At 39.3% G+C, this 17,811-nt stretch overlaps 1 protein-coding gene and 1 long non-coding RNA gene across 7 annotated transcripts in view; one reads left to right on the forward strand and one right to left on the reverse strand.

Moving 5' to 3' along the window:
- The window catches only part of SATB1 (SATB homeobox 1), a 98,098-nt gene that overhangs the window by 13,396 nt on the left and 66,891 nt on the right, over positions 1-17,811 (reverse strand). The window lies entirely within an intron of this gene.
- The window catches only part of LOC119257136 (uncharacterized), a 45,681-nt gene that overhangs the window by 6,413 nt on the left and 21,457 nt on the right, over positions 1-17,811 (forward strand). For both annotated transcript variants that reach the window (XR_008550255.1, XR_008550253.1), the window contains exon 2: positions 14,251-14,433. This is a non-coding gene — a long non-coding RNA (uncharacterized LOC119257136). The remainder of the gene's footprint in view (positions 1-14,250; positions 14,434-17,811) is intronic.

Genomic DNA, 17,811 nt, shown 5'->3' on the forward strand with positions numbered 1-17,811 from the left:
AACACTGGTCTTATTAAAGAAAACATGAAAAATAAATATGCACAAAGACATACCAACAAATGCCCTTTCCATTCTGAAAGTACCCATTATATTCCCTTTATTTGAAAATGGGTTTTAAAACAAAATACACTTATATGGAATATATATATATACACACACACACACAGGTATTTTCAAATATATTTATATTCAAATTATATGTGCATATATATATTTTCAAAATATGGTTTCTGATACTTGCATTTGCTGAAAATGAAAACAAAAAAAATCAATTTTTAAACTGTTACTGTTTTAAAACTTGCTCTAGTCTCTAGTTTAAGGGACTTGATATCTTAACCAAGAATCTATGAGTTCTCAAATTGTTGTGCTAAAGAGACATAAAATGGCTATCCATAAATCCCTTACATCAGTAAATTTTTTCTACCTTGTCTTTAAGAGGTTAAATACATCTAGTAGAGTTTTTGGAGGTTTGTTATTAGCAAAAAGTAATGTGTATATAATGGGGCTCGCGGGTAACTCCCTTTAAAAGGAATAATCAGCTCACTGGTAGATGATCTTTAATTTTCAATCTTTCAAATTTGCTTAAAATTTAATCAAGCAAGTAAGGAAAATCATTTGCTTTCTATGTTCACTTCATTTCTATCTTTTCAAAGCTGCTGACCTGAAAAGGACACACATAAATATGGGTTTTTACCCCTTTTCCTATAGACTGTTTGGTCCACACCAAGATTCTCAGTTAACAACCTGGCCAGAGTAGATAAAAACGGTCCTCTCTGTCAGCTAAAGCGATCTCACCTTTTTAAAGAATATTTTCACAAGGAAAAGTCTGAGGAGAAAAAGAAGGAATGAAGATAAAAGTATGAAATGCTTAACAACATAATAAACTAGCTAGCAAGAAGATAATCGTTAAATTTGATTGAAACAGAGAATTTCCAAAGAAAGCCTTAATTTTATTTTTAAAGACATTAGGCTTGGAAGACAACTAATTGACAAGTTTAATTTCTTCAATATACTTCAAATCTGTTTTTAGGGTATTTCCTTCAAAGCATAAATGAAACAAAAATCTGTCTCATAGATCTGATACTTGAATATGACTTCTGAAAAAATGTGATTTTTTTTTCTTTCAAGCTAAGATGTATCTTTGACATTACATAAATGCCAGTGATATGTTTTGTAACATTTATACACTCTACCTTCAAACCTTACTTCAGTGTTTATTCGGTCCTCATTCTTCATAACTAGTGTCATTAAACCAACTCAATACTCCCAAGGTTCATGCTATCATACTACCATCAAGTTTACCCTCTGCTTCCATCACAATGAACCATCTGCTCCTTCCACCCTGCACTGACTTACAAGAGCTAGGGCGCCTCTTCTGTGAATTATGTTCTTAGGCACCAACCATGTTTTTTATGTGTTTACAATGGACACACTCTGATGAAGAATAAGAGAACAAGTTTTACCATACAGAGCTCCAAAAAACAATTTTAATTAAGCCTTCCTGAGTCCCCTAAGCCATTTTTGAGATGCCCTTAGAAAAGGAATACTGGGCTGAATATTATCGTTGGTCTTCTGCTTTCAAAATGCGCAAAGTTATCCTATTGCTCAAAGGGACCTTAAGAGACTTCTCAATTTAGGAAAAAAGTTCATTCCCTAGAGCTGCACTTAAGTTTCCTCCTAATCATGTTCATGTCCTAGTTCACTGAATCATTTATTAGCTATTGCTAAACACTTCCCCCATATTCTGTTCCCCATTTCTTTAATAGGAAAGTTTAATAGGAAAGTTTCCCTATTTTACACTAACTCTACTTCACGTCATACAAAAGCACCTCTCTATACCAATAAAGAGTTATATAGCGAACAGGCATTCATCTATGTTAACTTGAGCAAATTACCTTCCTGAGTCTCTGATTCCTCCTTGACAAAGTATAGATAATCATGGTATTAATCACAGGATCTTGGCTGGTACAAATGAAAGAGAATTTATTCAGCCCGGGGCTTGGTCTATGATAACAATGAACTTAACCAAAAGTACTTGTCTTAACTAGTTCACAGTATTGGTCCAAGGCAGTACATAATAAAGGTCGATGATTGACAGGTATCACATGGGATCCAGGAAGTGAGGAAGAGGAAATGGACTAAGGTGGTCAAGAAGGTCTTACTGATGCAGAGTGATAGTATAGGAAGTATTTAAAGTGTAGAGTACAATGGGGAAATGAGATGGATTAACAACGTGCTAGGAAAAACAAGCAGACCAGTTGCTTTCAAATTAACTATGCCTACTCCTCTTTTGCAATAACTTTTTTATCATACTTTCCCGAGAATACAACTTTATTACTGTGACTTCATCTCCTCTATATATTGTACTTCTAAGATCTATCTGTTAAGAAAGTCTGGATTTTCATTTGAGCTCCTGTTCTTCTATTATAGCTCTGTAACCTCAGTCAATTTACTCAAGTTCTCCTCTATAAATTGGGGGATAATTTTACCACCTTTCATCAGGTAGTAAAATCATTCATGCAGGGTGTTGACATGATGTAACAGTATGGTGAATGTCAGCTATTTTTATTATTTTTGTCATTATCACAAAGATAACCTAAAGAGATCTAAATATCTAGAAAGTTAATAAAAATAATTCAGTTACTCTTAATACATCCTAATCTGAATCCAGTAACTTCTTCCCACAAACTAGGTTCTCCACCTACATAGCTTACCTGAATTAATAGCATCACAACCCACCCAGTTACCAGAGCTAAGATTGCTCTCTCAAACATAAGTTGGCATCTTTTTGATGGACAGTGTTAAATGCTGGAAGTAGAAATGTCTAACAATCATCTTTAAAACACAAATGCCTTTTTTAATCCAATAATTCCACTTCAGAGAATTTATCATTAGGAAATAATTAAAGATGCATACAAATGCTTAACTATAATAATGTTCACATTAGCATAATCACTGATAGTAAAAGTTGAATATAACTTAGATATACCTCAATGGGGAAATAAAAAGTATATATAACATAAAAATGAATGCAAGAGACATATATGTATATATACACACATATATGGATGTGCACACATATATATTCATATAAAAGTCTACAAAGAACATGAATCTGTGCATCTCTAAGTAACTGGGAATGCATTTCTTTCTTTTTCTATAATGACAACATACTGATTTTTAATTTAAAAAAATAGCAAACACCTTCAACTAAATATGTGATTTTCTTGTGTGTTTCCTCCAAAAGCAAGCAATCATGAATTCCTGTCAGTTATATCCCCCTCACATCATCTGTTGAATTTGTTCCTTTTCCATTCATACGGCTGTTTCAGGCCCTCAGCATTTCTTCTATGAACTAGTGCTGATGAGTTACTTTATTCCAGTCCACCCCCATCTCTCATGAATCACATTTATCATAAACATATGTCCACACAAATAGCCCTTTGAATGGCATACTCTTTACTCTCCCACACCGAAGGGGTCCGAGATGCCCTAAGGCTCACACTTCAATGAGTGAGTGTAAAAATACAGCAGATTCCCTGAGGCACACTGAAGGACAGAGAAAGATGTAAAAATGACACAAGCTGGACTACTGAGTTAGTGGCAGGAAGCTGTATCCACCTCTGATTCCTGAGGGCGCCCAATACTACAGCAAAATCCACCAACTTATACCCATAGTGGTGATGTTGCATTTCACAGGAATAGGTTAAAACTGAACTTAGCTGACTAGGTTTAAAGAGGCAGGGATGTACCATGAAAGGCTTCTGTCAGAGGCAAGCATATTTGATTGTTCAAAGAAACTTAATGGGAAACTGCACTTTTTCTAAAAAAATCCCTTAACCCACCTAAGTATGTGCTCTTACACTGTAATGTTATGTTGCTTCCTAATGTCACTATTAAAACTTCACGAGATTTATTCTTCTACTGAAAACTATGATGACTAGTAAGATGAAATGTTGATATATGAATGGGGCACATGTGAAGAAACCCCAATCTATAAATACAAATTGGCAAAGTAATTAATTTTTAGATAACAATTTACCTGATACAGTGATCTGTTTGCTTACAAAAATAATCAACTGCTGGGTTATTTTAAACAATATTATTTCTGCCACTGCATTTTTAATTGATTTATATAAAACTTTTCAATACTGCCGATAGCTGCTAAAATGAGCTACACTCCCCATTATGCATATTTAGGGCTGGGAATTAAAAATTTAAATCTTCCCTCTATGACATTCTAGGAAGAGATAACAAAAAAAAATTTTGCAAACCAGGGGAAGGCAATTCGGGATTATAAAAGTGATAGAATCATATCCTAAGAGGAACAATCAAGCTGCAGGGTCATTATGAGCTCCCAAGTTGCTTATGATTTTGCTGATAAAGTATCACCCATTTTGTGGCCAAAACCCACATCATTTTATCCATTATACAAACCTACTCATCAAAAGTTGGCTTAATTGAGAGACTCAAATCTTGTGATTCACAAGTAGGCATTAAAAAAGGAAAGCATAAATATTTCTAGAAACATCGGGTGGGTCCCGGTGACAATGGCTAGGTTATCTCTTTACCAATAAAAGAGATGACAGAAGCAAGGCTCACTGTGCCTCTGTTACTCCGCCCAACCACCTCTCCTGCTGTACCTGGGGGAACCAAGGGTCCCAGGAATTGGGAGGCAGGAGTAGAGTCTGAATGCCCTCTCTTTCCCCGCACAGAGCCCCACAGCTCTCACCCAGGTGCCCTTTGGAATACACTAGCATCTGTGAAGGTGAAATTGTGAGCAGGTAAAATGTACTTTTAAATGGTGACTCTGTGTTACTTAGTATGTGGGCTGAGAGGGGAGGAAGGGACAGCTATGATGGGGGATCATTTATCCAACACTCAGTTTCCTGGGAGGAAAGGGCAGTGTAAATTTCAGGGGTTACGTGCTCCTGAAGGCGTGGTCAACTGTCAGAGTACGTACATCTAGTCTAAGGGCAAAGGCGCTCTCTCAGCATCCTGCAGCGCACACAGGGTGGGATATAAGCTTTCTGTTGTCGCTGCTTTAAATGTTGTTGCAGTAATCACAACCCCTGTTCAGGTGGTCTGGAGTGAGGGGCACTTGACATACATATAAGCATGCTAAGGAGTAACTAATGGTTTCCTGGAAAATTCAAGAATTCTCAGTCAATGTATTAAAATCCCTATCTATTTTTTCCTACGTGCAATTTATCTAATCACAATCTCATTTCATTTGTGTCATGGGCCCTTCGGGCAATCTGGCATATCCCACAGATGATGCCTTCTCAGAACAAAGCTTTATGCACCTGAAGTAAAATATATAAGCTTACAAAGAATATCAGTCCGTAAATACTGTCATCAAAAACCTGTGCTATACTAACATGTTTGTTGACACACTAACAAGGTCGAAGGATAGATCTAATAGCTAGTATAATTTTATGATGATGGAGAAATACTATTTTGAGATGTGTGTAATAACATGTGATATGAAAATATTTCTGATTTTGGTCGGTAACAAATCCATAGCTATTGCCAATACTGCTGTGAGTCATCCATAGCATCCTGAATAGGCCCTGTCCATATGCAGGCCTGTGTGTATGTGTCTAGGCATACATACAGACCAAGCATTTCAAACATTTTTCCAGAACTGCCTTATAAATTCATGAAACAACTTTTTTTTTTTTTTTTTGGTCACTAAACTACCATGCCTCTTGGAGGCAGGCTAGAGTGAAAGAGGGAGTCACTACTATTGTTTCTCCACTGCTTCCCACACTTCTGCAGGCCCCACGTGTCCACCAGGGCTATTTCACCAGCTCCATTCGTGCTGTGCAGAGGGGGGAGTAGATGAGAAGCCCTTGGCCCCTTGGCCCCATAAAATTCTCATCAATCAAAATGGGGCAAGACCTTTATCTGACTGGTACATTTTATTTCTGGATGAGATTTTATTCATAAGACAATGATTATACAGCTTTAGTTTTCTTTTTTCTTTGTCAACTACACACCTATTTTATCCTGGTCCTATTACAAACTCAGAAAATGGGTTCTCAGCTTTTGAATAGAACATCCATGGTCTAAGTTAGCTAATGTCACACCATAAAGGTAAACAAGATGAGCAGGGTGTCCTTCAAGAAATGTCTGTCTGCCAGGAGAGGAACACTAAGTTTTTCCAAAGACGCCTAGTTTTCCCAAACAGGAGATAAGGTGGCTGAGCAGATGCAAGCTGGAGGTAGGGCAAGGCTTGGACTTGTGGCATGGGCATGCTGTGTGCGGGGCAAGAGGAGTAGCTATGCAAAGGCTGGGAGCCAGCAGTAGTCATTAATGATCCTAGTTCTCATCACAGCTTTTTCAAAAAGCAAATGTTTATAAAGCACTTGCCTTCAAGATCTGAGGATGAGGAAGAAGGATACTAGTCTAATAGAGTGTTAAAAAAAAAAGAAAAAAAAAGGAAAAATAGTGATGGGGCAGGGGACATAGGTAGAAAATAAGTGAGCAGAAATCATCGCATCACTTTATATTATATGCAGCTCAATGCTAAATTTATCCAGAAATATAAACACAACTTCCTGTCTAGAAATTAAGCTTGATGGATAAGGCTTTAGTCCTTATGGTTATCCAGGGTCCAAGTTATTTAGTCTCTTTAATCAAAATACTAAAATAAAATCATTACCCATTAGGCTATTACCCTTCCCCCAATCTCCAAACACACAAGCAAAAATTAATTGCAAGCCAGGAAGAAAGAGGCAATTTAGACAGTAACAGCTTGGCATGGACTGAGCTGAATTTCCTAATAGCATTTGTCTGTTTGTGAATGTATATTTTATTTACAGCCTTCACTTCCTTGACCTTATTGAAAGTAATTTATTTTTACCTAATCTGCATTTCATTTAAACCACCAAATACTCCATTAATGAACCAGCCGAGTAGCACCCATGACAGGGAGCACTCATGAAGGTACCGTAAGTAAAACGGGCAAATATTTAAGGGAGACATTTGGGGATGGGCTCAGCAGTTATTTAATGCTACTGGTACAATTTATGAACTTGCAAATAGAGTTTCAAGATATTCCTGCCGAGGAACTGTCATCCCGTCTCCTTTTTCTTGATTATTCCCTATCCCACTGGCCTTTTCCAAATGCATGATTTCTCAGACTGGGTATATTTTTTCCTCTTTCCTGGGCTATCCTTCCAAGAATGCATATCACCCAAACAAAGGAGATGTTAAAGCTAGACCTTCAGACCAAAAGAGACATGGCAAGGAGGAAACTGGGGATTCTGCTGGCATCCCACTGGGACCCAACTGCATTTTAAGCCCAGCCCGCTCCTCGCCTCATCTCTGGGTGCCCTGACTTTGTAGGATGCGGAAGAGAGAGTTATCATCCAGCGATCTACTGACATGTCTCAGATGAGATGACTTCAATCTTGAGCTCCTCTCACACAAAATCAGATGGAGTTTACAACTGGATTTCAAGCGAGCAATTCTCAAGTCTAGATGCCACTCATAAGCAATCTTTTTGGCTACGGATCACAAAACATCGCCTTATCCCCCCAAACTAAGCCCTTCCATTATTCAACAGCTTACCTCCTCTGTTTCCTTCCCAGACTAACACACCTGTCGGCTGTAACTTCAATCAAAACAGCGTCCTCTTTTACTGTTGTGCACCTATTTTAGCGACATGTACACAGAACCTTGAACTGCAAGGGCTATTAGATGCGATCTCTTTTACCTCTTGAAGGGGAAATTTAAAACCACAGAGGGTTAAGCTATTTGCCGGAGGCCACTCAGCATAGCAGCAGTGGAGCTGGGTCCATGACTCTGCAACCCTGATGCCTTCTCTAAAAGATGAAGCTCACTTTCAACTTGTTACTGTAAACCAACCATGAGTTTGCAGATTAGCTACCATCACCCTATTTCTATGTGACACAGATAATCAGGAGCCATGTCTTCCCCTCACTTTCAGCTCAGAATAAAAAACCACAGGGAGCTACAGTGTGAATGATCAATGATGATAATAAGGAGGTGACAAATTCAGACAGTGGGGGGTCAAAAAAAGTAGCAAAGAATATTCAAAGGAACCAGCTCTCTTTCGTGTACATTTTCAGGAGGACCTGTAGAAGGGTTAAGAAAGCTGGACTCCACTGGGGCAGGAGAAAGTTGATGAACTTCTACCGTATCTTCAACTGTGACCAGTTAACAGATGCATGAAAACTGTCCTTTTATTAGAAAGGAACCTAGCAGGTTCATAAAGAAATTTGTAGGAAATGTCTTTGAACAATGGGATTCTTGTAGTCTAATTCAATTTAATAAGACACACTTTACCCTCTTACTGCAAATAATGAATATTCTCAAACTCCATGCAGATCACTGCATCCCTAAACAACATTTTTTGCCCTTTTCTATTTCCTTCTATATCAACAGGTATGCTGGACACAAAGAATCAGAATACACAAAAACTCAAGTTTACAAACAGAAAGCAAGGTTGTAAATGAAAATTTTCACTTGCTATCATAGAACAGTCAAAATTCCTTTAACTGGCGAACTCTTACCAGTGACTAAAAAAATGTGATTCAATTTGCATATTGGCTTATTCCTAACATATCTTGAAGTAGCTGAGCCAAAAACTTCTGGGTTATTAAAACATGGGCAACAGCAATGAAGTCATAAGCTGTAACTTTTTTTATCTCCACTTTTCTAATTTCTTGGCTCATCCCCATACAACTGTGCTATGTATATCAAACCTCTTCTTGGGAATCCTAAAATATAAGTGACTGTAGTAGTGGGTTGATCTCACTGATTAGCAAAAGGAACCTTCACCTCTGTGTTAATAAGCAGGATCCTGAGGTGCTATCTGTACTTGACAGGAAATACTCTTGTGACAGATCAGTGATGTGGAGTTGAATCAGATCTTTCACAGTAACTGCATCTTGCAAAATGATTATAAAAAAAAAAGGCAGGTTAAGAGTGTGCAAAGAAACTGATCTAATGGTTGGTAGTAACCAGGTGTACCCCTTCACAGCTGGGTTAGAAGAAGTACTCTAACAAAAAGCCATTATTTTTATTTTTCCTCTTTTCTACTTTCGTATTCCAAGTCTTTCAGAGTTGGAAGATATGGAGTAAACACAGAAGTACACTAAGATCAGAGGGAAGAAAGTTCCAGGAAAGAAGCGGGAAGTATAGATTTTTTTTTTCTTTTAAATCATGTGAGAAGTTAACTTAAAAAGAGGGAAAATGAATCAAGTAAGGAAACTGGGGAGACCCCTATTCTCCGTAAAATAGCACCCTTTCTCAGAGAACAGGAGTCACTACAGAATCCTAGAAAACTTCTGAGCAAGGTTCATAGCTAAAGTAGTAAAGTATAGTAGTAAGATAAAGATAAAAAGCAAAAGCTTACTTTATGTGGCACTGATAGACTTGAACTAGGCTATCTTTATGTGTTACATGTTCTCTGGAGGGGCTGCTGTGGCCTTCTCTAGACCATGATTTTAAATCACCACTGACCCTGTTTCTGTCCCCTCTCCTAAGTTTACTTTTCCAGCAGTTATTTGCCTTCTTATGTCTCCAATACTTGAATTTCTTTTTATGGCTGGACTCCTCCATGGAACTGCCCGCACCTGCACTGCCAGTTTAGCCTCCACCATTTCCATAAAAACCAGATTCGCTGCATTTCAACTCTACTTTTCAAAGAGATTTTGCAAATCAACAAATATCCCTATCAAATACATTTTCTCACTGGGTCCATTTTTTATTTTGGGATCATCTGAGCTATGACCATAAAGTCTAACCTAACTAAACCTTTCATTAAAAACAAAATGAGGGAAACACATGCTCAACCTTAGAAATTCTTTCAGAGTTTATGTTCAAATAAAAGGTTTAACAGTCGAAAGACAAAAAGACATAGCCCAAAGGGATGCCAGGCCTCCCATCCAACAATAAATAAAATTTAAAAAGTATAGAAAAGGAATGGAACCTATCTTTTCCCCATCTGAGTTTTGGTGAAAGCAGAAAAAGAGAATTTGATGAAGGTTTTGGAAAAAAAGATCCTAGAAAAAACTAGGTAACTTCTCCTCCGCTTTCTCCCCACTTAACTGCTATGGATTGCATTTATTTTTATTTAAGCACATCTTCAATACACACACATGTATACCCCAACCCTTTAAAAAAAAAAAGGGCCTGAAATTTTAGTTACACCACATGTGGTTTTCATTTGTGAAAAATGAACAAGCTGTTTGTGGTTAAACTGTCTAATCGCCTGTTATCAATCTAGCGCTGCATTCAAGATTTACAGGATACATCAGCTTCTGTGCCACATTAGCTGCAAAGGGGGTGGGGGGGTGGGAGGGAAGAGGAGGAGGAGAGAGTTTATCCTGAGGAATAATATTTCCAGTGCAGCCACACTCACACTACATCTGGTTGTGCTGGTAGCGGCAGTTAAATTGAAATATTTCACAGCGTGTGTCAGAAACATGCAGAATGGTAATTATGACAGATCTGATTAAGCCGGAGTGCCACAAGCTCCCTGGCCAGCGCCGGTTGTGCAGGTGTGACCTTGTGCGTGCCTGCGTGTGTAAATAAAATTAATTACAAGCGAGAGGGTGAAGGCTTCAGTGACATCACAAAGCGGAGAAACTCCCAAGGGGGAGACCTAATGGAATATTTTCCCTCAGTCTAATAATACAGTTCATATTGACTTGAGGTAATTAGTGGGATCATTAAAGCAGTTTTCCCGGCGTATTTGGCTGCCTGATCAGATTAGTGAAAATGTTCTTCAGAACAAGCCCTGTGTGGTCTGCCAGAGAGGAGGAAATAAAAAGCAACAAAGCATATTTTGGAATGATAAGCAGCGCTGGACTCTTACTTTAGCGAAAAAATCTCGACTTCTCTCTGGAGCCTACCGATCTGACTGTCCTGTCCATTTTAATTCTTCTGTTCCACTCGCCTATTCCTCCACGCTTTCAGAACGGGTTCTCTCATCTCCCCTTCTCTCGGTTAAATCAGACTGCTTATCACGAGGAGCCATCCCAACTCCCCAACAAATCTCTTAAACAAGGCAATTTTAAAATCGGGGGAAAGTATCTTAAAGGACTGCGGCACTGTTAACTGACAATATGGGGCGATTGGGAAAGGCAAAAAGGAGGAAAAAAAAGGGAAAGGATTGCCACTCAAAACACACCTGCTAAACAAAAGATTCCTCTCTTCTGTGACACATGACGGAAATTTAAATATTTAGTTGCTTTCGGATCTCAGAATGGGCTTCCGTGCAGGCCAAAGTTGGGGCAAACGCTCCTCCTCTTTAACAGAACACACAGCCCTCGTCAAGAAAGGGCCATTTGTCTGAAAACACTCGATCGAGCATGCTCTACCTTGCCACTGGAATATGCCAAGCGCTGTCACAGATGGCAGGCTCTGACAGTTCCCATCCGTAGCGTTGATACTCGACAGTTCAGCACAAGATCAGTGACATTCTGTCTCATTAGAACCACGCTAATTATCACAGCTAGTTTCAGGGGAAACCATGTGTTGCAATGGTCAATTTGAAGGAGTCTGTGCATCAACAAACTGGTAATAAGGATCAGACACCTTATTATATGACAGCATGCTGCCTATGATCTGATTTACAGAATCAGAGGCACTGAGGCGGCCGAGGAGGCTGGCGGTTTATGAAACAGTGTGTTTAAACCCAATTCCTGAAGCATACTGGTTGGAGGGGGAATTGGTAAAAAAAAAAAAAAAAATACACAAAGGCAACTGGAATTGTTGAATCAAGAAATCAAAGGAGAATAGATTCTCCAAGAACATACAACAGAAGTAGATTAAGACTTAGGAAAAAGACAACTTCACCAGTGTAACAATTGCACGGTGACCCCACAAACAGTTTGGAACTTACATTTTCACAAGGTGTTTCCCATAAATTATAAATGGCTATATCCCTACTAACCTATAAAATATGTACATACATTTTTAAATGGGTGGTCCTCAATTTGTTCATTTGTCGCTTGAAAGAACTGCACGCGTGAAAGCAGAGCAACCGCACTCCTCACCATGAATCATCTCAAGGTACTTTTAAAGATACTGAGTATTCCTTTTGCAGGGGCAAGGAGGCACAGGAGATTCCTATTACCAGCATAAGTTCTTCCATCCCTCTCTTCATTGATGTGAAATTTTAATGTTGCAGTTTCCTCCAGAGCTATTTTTCTATTGTCATTTTGCATAAATGCATTTTCATAGCTCATTCATTTCACACGGCCTTTATTTTCATTCCTCATATGAGGAAAAAAGAAGATAAAGCTAAAATAAAATCCACCTTTACTATCAAAAACATAAAAGACAACTGTTGAGACTTCTGAGAAAACACTTTGTTTTCTAGCCTGGTCGTTTGTTAGAGGATTATATCAGTGATAGAGCTCTGTGCGAAATCTAACTGAATGACATGCAGTTTGAAGATTAATTCTTATTGAGAGTTAAACCTCAATGATTTGCTGCCTTCCCCACACCACTGTGTACACACCAGATTCTGCCTGAACAACTCTTCAACTGTCACAGCTGGTTGTAGAAGGGCTTCCAAAAAGAGGAACTACCCCCAAATATTCTTAGTCCACACTTCACCTTCAACTATCAATTTAGGATAAAAGATGACCTTCTAAAGCAGAGTCTACAAATCCACAGTTGTGTGCCCAGGCCGCAGGATACAGACACCAAACTGCTTAAAAGCCACCCTCTCCTGGTGGCCTCTGTGGGTACCCTCACGGGGGCGGGGGGGGGGGGCCTTTTCGGAGGTGGCCTGATATTCACAAATTGAGTCTTTTCAAATCCTGTCTAAAATTTTCTTACAATGTTTTCTAAAGATGGAAAAACTGGACTTTTAGTTATGAACACATTTCTAACAGTTGACTTACTAAGTGGGTTAATGAGGAAAATGTATTTAGAGGACTTAAGTTAATGAATTTTAAATTCAGAGGGAAAAGAGTAAATTTTTTAAATGATTTAAAAGTGGCAATAAGATAACTGAAAATCTTGTATCTAACTTGTTAAAATAGGTAACAGTTAAGTGTTCTGGGGGGAAAACACCCCTTTAATGTTTTTGAGGCAAAAACATAACAGGCAACTAAGTGTTCTACGTAATAATTCTATATTAAACACTGGGTTTATAAAAACATATTTGATTTTTATAATATGGTAATGTGAAAAGAGCTCACACTCAGATCCATAAATTTAACTAGCCCTTAAAGCATCATGTAACACACAATCACAGACCTTTTACACTGCTTATCTATTTAAAACCATTCAACAGCCCTGTCTATCAATCAACTAGAAATACAAAGTCAGGTCTACATTTTAAAAAACTTAAATCCAACACGCATCCCCAAGATGTAGGCAGAAGAGATTCTTAGTGGTGGCTACCAGCCAACAGCAACTTAAAAAGGAGACCAATGGACTCCACATCCTTCCTGCTCAAGAAGGCAGACAAGGGCCTGCAAAAATGTGTGTTCAACGGGATGCTGCAGACGCTGTGAAGCTCCACTCTGGTGGCCATACACTACTCCTTCCTCTCCCCAAATTTCCTCTTGTCCTTACTCTTCCCCGACCCAGGGAAATCTAAGCTCCCCCACCCCAGGGTCTCTTCTACCCAGTCAAAAATTAAATAAATAAATGAATAACTACACTAACTAGATGGAAAATGAACAGAGACAGTCCTCAGATTGTGGCTGGAGGACACTCTGTTTGGCCAAGAGGAGGGGCTGTGAGGACACATAGGGAGGACCTTGCCACGGACAGCTGGAGAAGGAAGTGGCACCAGAGGTAAGAGAAACCATGAGTCTCAGATCTGCAGGGGCCGGGGAGGCGATACAGGTGAAATCCTGTTGCAGCAAAGACCATAACATGAACATTCCAAAGGAATGAATCAGCACAGGACTCCAAAGTATACTTTCCGTGAAGTGTAATTTAATTCTAACAAAATAAAAGATGCCTTCACAAACATGCCAGAATACAGAATGCAGTCAGGGCTCTAGGACTTGGTTTTTCCCCACTCTGCGTTTTGTCTAAGATTCTCTTCCCAGCAATGAGAAATTTAGCCCAATTTCTAAACCCATTCATTTGTGACCCATCAAGTCTGAGATATTTAAGACATACCAATCACCATCAAAAATTCTCCAAACCTGAAGTTAAAAGGATACTTTTTTTTCCCCACCTATGGACCTCAGCTGCGTCAAAGTTTTTTCTTCCCTTTCTTCTACCCTCCATCTCTCATCCTAGAAACCTTCAATCTCAACGGCAAATGAGTCTGGAAAGTAGGTGGAAGTCTTGAAATTACTTGGTTTCTTCTATGTCTGGTGCTCTCCTCACAAAGACAGAAACCCTCTCTTTCTGGCATTAAAAACCAAACCTATCAACCAGCCAAAGGCACAGCAGCCAAAGTTCTGTAACTCCACACGACTGGTGAGTAGTAGAGATTATACTGGTAGCATGGTAGGTCAAACATGTTTTTCCTTTCTCTCATTGCTTTACTTGAAAGAAATACCCTGTTCAATAAAGCACTAAAGAGAAATCACCTCTGAACACAAGTGGGGATGCAGTGTGCACGGCACAAGACCTCAACTCCTGCTGCATTATCGCCTCTGCAGCTCCATCTCCGCAAACATGAAAATCAATGTAACAATTCGATGTTCAAGGCAAGGCCTACAGCGCTGCTAATGTCCCCTTGCTGGACATACACCTTAAGTCTCAGAGCTCCCAAGGGGTTTGCTGTGGAATAAAATTAGATTCCGACATCTGCCACCATTAAGGAAAAAATTCCATTTCCATCTCCCGTATGAAAACACTATAACCAATGAACAGTAACTGAACCTTGATACCGTAATGGTTATTACCCAAATCAACTATTTTTTTTAAACAGTAAAATTAGCGAATTCTGCTCTCATAATTATTTGAATGTTATCAGACTAAATGTTTGATAAAATTCCAATATGATTCACTTGGAAAAACTGCTGCTTATTTGAATACTCAGAATATAAAGTGTATTCATTTGTAGCTATTCACATTATGTTTAAAGCATATCATCTTTTTAAAGTTTGCATTAGTCTGCTTTCCTACCCAAGCACAAAAAGTAGCCTACCTTTGGTTTTCACTTGCATATTTTATTCAGACATTTCTATTAGAGTTAAAAACAATCTCATTTCTATTACTCATCGAAGAGGAGAGATCATATAATACATGTGAAATGGAATCTACAGAGTTGGTTCTTTTACTGAAAATACCTTGTGCATTAGTCACTGCATAGCACAGCAACCCTGTGTCTGGTTCTATAACATTCTAGGGCTGAAGTAACTTTAAAATAATTATGCTGCCTGCCATTCAAGTCGTCTACTTAAAGCATTTCCTTCCGAAAATGAGAGGTATTTGAAACACAACACATTAAGTAAATCAGCCTGTATGGAGCCTCCTGCTTGGCACATGAAGTCATCCGTGTGTGTACAGTGCTATCTGATTAAACCTCTTCTGCAGACCTTACAGCATGCGACCTCTTCCCAAATCTCAGATTCTAAAGATGAAATCACTGCCCAATGTCAAAGCCCCCGTGACAATGCCCCAAACCACAGCCTCCTCTGAGGAACTTTGCAGCCTTCCCCACCCTCTGCCCTCACCAGGAATGAGAAAGTCCTGCTTCCACAGGTACTAGGCAGCTAAGAACCTGGGTTCCATGAATGTGTCCATTGAGACCTGAAAGTCCCCCCAGTGGACTATCAGCTAGTCCAGTGTCCCAGATTCCCCTTCCCTGGAGCTGAGCACGAGACCAGCGCTGCCTGGAACTGCAGAGACAGTGCCACAGCATGAGAGGTGCCGAGGGCTTGGGCTGGTGCTACTACTGAGCAGCGGCGTGGCCCCCCTTGTGAGATGAGGAAAACAACTCACAGGGTTACTCGGAGAAGGGCAAATACAACAGAAGGCAGGATGGGGTCTAGCACAAAAGAGGGGATGCTACGAGGCCCACCCAGAGGATCAGGGCGCAATGGAGCAGAAGCAGACGGAGCCGAAGCAGACGGAGCCGGCCGCGTGCAAGGAAGAGTGATGCTGTGATTTCCCGCTTCACACACCCTTCATGGGGGATTCTCTGCCTCATTCTGACAAGCCTTGGCGTTTATTTTCAAGGCCTAGATAATGCTTTCGACAGAATTTTGACCATAAAAAAAGGTCAGTTTGATTTTGAAGATTTTGCTCTTTGGGGTTGTTTTTTGTTTTTGCTGGTTTTTGTTTCCATCTCAAAAAACATGGCAAGAGAGCAGAACTCAACAAGGAGAGGTTTCCACTTTGGGAAAGGTTTATGTTGAAGTACTCACCAATCTTTTCATATAGTGCAAAGACCTAAACTGAACAACTCAGAGAAAAACTACTAAAAATCTACCAGCAGTTTCTGCCAGGAAGTTATGCTAAAGGAGCAGTTAGGAACAACTATCCGAGGGAAAGAAAGTTAACAGTTTGTTAGACCCCACAGCCTATAAAGGGCCCCATGGATTCGCTCTCAACCTGGCATGAGGGGATTAAGGAACAGCTTGGGGGGGTGCTGACACACAGAGCTGCCAATGGCTGCCGCTGAAGGCTGGTGGAGAGTTTTGCAGGATAGTGGTACAAAGAGCAAGGATGCTTGAAACTCCCAGACTATCATTCCCATGACATTATTCACCAATTAATGACGCCATCTGTATCCCAAAATCACTCACTCAGCCATGGTGGGAGAACTAGGGATCAGAATTAAAAGAAAGAATGAGGCCAAAGGCAGAAGGGGGCTGCTAACCCTAAGGCGCTATGCTGTTGTCAGAAAGGGAATGGGGAGACTGAGAGAAGGGGGGGTTGACTTAAGTGTCAGATGACAAGCAACTAAATGACAGCGTCAAGTTTTCATAGTTATTTTGTTTGCTTTAATGACCATTAATACAGGTGTAGTTTCTCTGTTTAACTATTGTGGAGATTTGGGGAAAGTGTCTGGCCCTTGTAAGAATATAATCTGTTATAATTTAATTGGACAGGTCAGAGAAGGTACAGGATCAGAAAGAAAGGCGAGAGAATATGTGTTTAAATATGAGTTCCTCACCCTAATTAGATGAAATAGCCAAAACAAGAATGTGCAGGGCAGGTGGGGGAGGGGTAAAGTGAGAACAGGACATTTCTCCTTAATGCATAGTCTTGGCATGTAAATGAAGACATCTGAAGAAGCACACAGGTTTGAAGCGGCTCGAACATTCTATCATAATTAGAAACATTTCAAGAGCCCTGTAATTTCCAATCAAAATTACAGTAATTTCCGATATACAAGCCATGATTCATGACAGAATTTTACATTCCATGAGAGATTACAGTGGCCTGATGTATGACACGCTGAGTACAGCACTAACATAAACAATTCAGTTTAATGTTTAAACAGCACTTGATGTTTAGAATCTCACAATAAAAGAAACATATTATTGTAGAAATTATCACTTTGACAGTGATTGAAGGGTAGGCAGGCATGTGGCCTATAAAGCTATAATTTTTACAGTCCACAGCTTGAGTTTAATCATTTTGATATAACATTTCCAAGATATCCCTTAAGTATTTCATCCAGCCTATAACTTAAACAAGAACAACCTTTTCTAAAGAAAAACTCCCATCAAGTACCACTACTAATGTTAATAGAGTAAAATTTTAGGAAAATCTAACAAAAATGTGTTGTATTGTAAATATTTGAGGTTGAATTTTTTTACTAGACACCAGAGGAGGATTCATTAATGACAATGAAAATATATTTGTTAAAAATTTCAAGTCAAGTCGTTAAAATCTTAC

The sequence above is a fragment of the Talpa occidentalis genome, unplaced genomic scaffold (genome assembly GCF_014898055.3).
Source record: "Talpa occidentalis isolate TD23 unplaced genomic scaffold, MPIMG_talOcc4v2.1 talOcc4.10, whole genome shotgun sequence".
Lineage (NCBI taxonomy): Eukaryota > Metazoa > Chordata > Mammalia > Eulipotyphla > Talpidae > Talpa > Talpa occidentalis.